Below are 2,813 nucleotides of genomic sequence, written 5' to 3'. Positions count from 1 at the left end.
TGTTGAGAATCAGGATTATCAATAAGTCTTCCATAAACACCTTATTATATAATACTGTTGCGTGTGATTGATATTCACTATTCATTGTATTCTTTTAAAAAATTAGTTTATTTACTTTACATTCCAATCTAAGTCTCCCCCCTTTCACTCCCCCATTACTACCCTCCATTCCTATTGCCTCTATTCCCTTTCCCCTTCAGAAAAGTGAGGTCATTTCCATTGAGCTAGTTTTACAGTTCTGTTGCATCTCAGTGGACCAAAGTACACAAAGGCCTTTCCACCTTGCTTATAGTCACAGAATTCCTCTCCAGTAAGGATACTTTTATGATGATGATGACGACTCTAGATTTGTGCAAGGCCTCACCATTTTAACACATTCATAAGTTCTCTCAAGTATGAATCATTTCATGATGATGAAGATTGTACAAATATAGAATGGTTTCACCATGTTAAAAGCACTCATAGGCTTTCTGTCCATTAGGATTTCTTTCAGGAGTTTGAAGATGATTCTGAAGTGCAAAAGTTTATTCACATTGGATGCAGTCAGACAGCTTCTTTCCAGTATGTGTTCTTTTATGTACTAAGAGATGTTATATGCAAAGGCTTTGCCACATAATTATAATCATATGGTTTCCCTCCAGAATGTGTTGTTGTCTTAGGAGATGACTGTTACATGCAAAGGTTTTATCACACTAATTACCCTCACCAAGCTTCTCTCCACTGTGTGTTTTTTTCATGTTTTTGGAGACTACTCTGTTGTGCAAGGGCTTTATCATGTTGAGTATACGTATAAGGTTTCTTTCCAGTATGTGTTCTTTGATGGCTTAAGAGATGACTGTTTTGTGCAAAGGCTTTACCACGCTAGTTACATTCATAAGGTTTCTCTCCAGTGTGTGTTCTTTTATGGCTTATGAGAGCACTGTTTTGTGCAAAGGCTTTACCACACTGGTTACATTCATAAGGTTTCTCTCCAGTGTGTGTTCTTTTATGGCTTCTGAGAGCACTGTTTTATGCAAAGGCTTTACCACACTGGTTACATTCATAAGGTTTCTCTCCAGTGTGTGTTCTTTTATGGCTTATGAGAGCACTGTTTTGTGCAAAGGCTTTACCACACTGGTTACATTCATAAGGTTTCTCTCCAGTGTATGTTCTTTTATGGCTTAAGAGAGTACTGTTTTGTGCAAAGGCTTTGCCACACTCATTACATTCATAAGGTTTCTCTCCAGTGTGTGTTCTTTTATGGCTCATGAGATGACTGTTTTTTGCAAAGGCTTTACCACACTCATTACATTCATAAGGTTTCTCTCCAGTGTGTGTTCTTTTATGGCTTATGAGATGACTGTTTTGTGCAAAGGCTTTACCACATTGATTACATTTGTAAGGCTTCTCTCCAGTGTGTGTTTTTTTATGCCATATAAGAACAGTGATATAGGGGAAGGTTTTCCCACATAGAGTGCATTTAAAGGGTTTCTCTCCAGTATGACTGCTTTCATGCCTGCAAAGAAAATTGGCACATGTGAAAGATTTACCACCGTCATTTCATTACACTAATAAATATATTTATCTATATGAATTAATTTCATAATTTGGTCTAATGGTAAAGAAGAATCAAATTTTAAAGTTTTATCACATTATTTACATTCACGGTATTCCCCTTCATTATGGGTATTTTTGAAGATCCCTGTGATGGTAAGAGAATTTGTTATGTGGATCACTTTTATAGCATCATTTTTCTATAAGAGGTTTTCTCCTATATATGAAGAGTATTTAAGAATTCAGAGTTTTACCACAGCAATCCTATTCACAAATTTTTGTACTGTATGAATGATACTTCATTTACAAAGTGAGCCAGGAAAAGTAGAAGTTCCAAATTTCTAGTATTCATAGGTATTTTCAGCAATATAAGTTTGCTGATAAATTCTCAGTGAAGTTGCAAAACCAACTAACAGTAACCATTTATCACATTCAGAAAATTTACTCACAGTGGGGACTACTACCAAATCAATTGTTCTTGGAGAAAGACAGGGACACTGCTTCTTTCAATATCCCTATGCTCATGTGTCTTAGAATCATTTTGACATATGATATACCAGTTTAATTTACAAAAATAATAAAGATTCCCACATTGAATTAACACAGTTTGTTTTTTGTTCATCATAGACATGTCATATAGGGATTAAGGTTTCTCCACAACAATATTCTTGATTCTCATAAGCTGCTTCTTTCACTAAACTTTACAAAGTTACTGCACGAAAATGAGTAACACTGGTTCTACTATGAAATTTTTGTTTATTAGAAGGTTTTGGACACATACTGATCACCAATTCAGTGTGTATACCTCTTACAATATCTGAGTAGATAGAATGAGACTAAACAGATTGGCAGTTCAAGTCAGTAGCTGTAATGTCCATATGATTCAAATGGTATTTTTGTTACAATATTATTTTATTTTCTTCTATCTTAGGGGAGTGCCTTGTAAACACAAATCAGATACCTGACATTGAAGTACATGGAATTATGAGATTTTAATGATCATCAGTACATGTAAAGCAGTGCTGTTTTTACACTGTTGCTTTTCTTTAAAACTTCCAGGACACAGCCATGTGTGCTGGTACATGCCTTCAATCCCAGCACTTGTGGAGGCAGAAGCAGGCATATCTTGCTTGTTATTTTGAGGTCAGGCTGGTCTAACAAGCAAGTCTAAGAAAGTCACAGGTACCCAGAAAAAATCTATTTCAAAAACAGAAAATAAAAAGCAGCCAATAAACAAACAAACAAAAAACACCAAACTTCGAGGACACATTAAAATTTAA

At 35.3% G+C, this 2,813-nt stretch overlaps 1 pseudogene; it reads right to left on the bottom strand.

Annotated features, from left to right (window-relative positions):
• Window positions 1–807: 807 nt before the first annotated feature.
• On the bottom strand, window positions 808–1,236 carry LOC132651024 (zinc finger protein 3-like; annotated as a pseudogene).
• Window positions 1,237–2,813: the final 1,577 nt, after the last annotated feature.

Source organism: Meriones unguiculatus (assembly GCF_030254825.1).
Source record: "Meriones unguiculatus strain TT.TT164.6M chromosome 13 unlocalized genomic scaffold, Bangor_MerUng_6.1 Chr13_unordered_Scaffold_39, whole genome shotgun sequence".
NCBI classification, from domain to species: Eukaryota; Metazoa; Chordata; class Mammalia; order Rodentia; family Muridae; genus Meriones; species Meriones unguiculatus.
The sequence above is the reverse complement of the archived record's forward strand: the minus strand, read 5'-3'. Positions and strand labels throughout refer to the sequence as shown.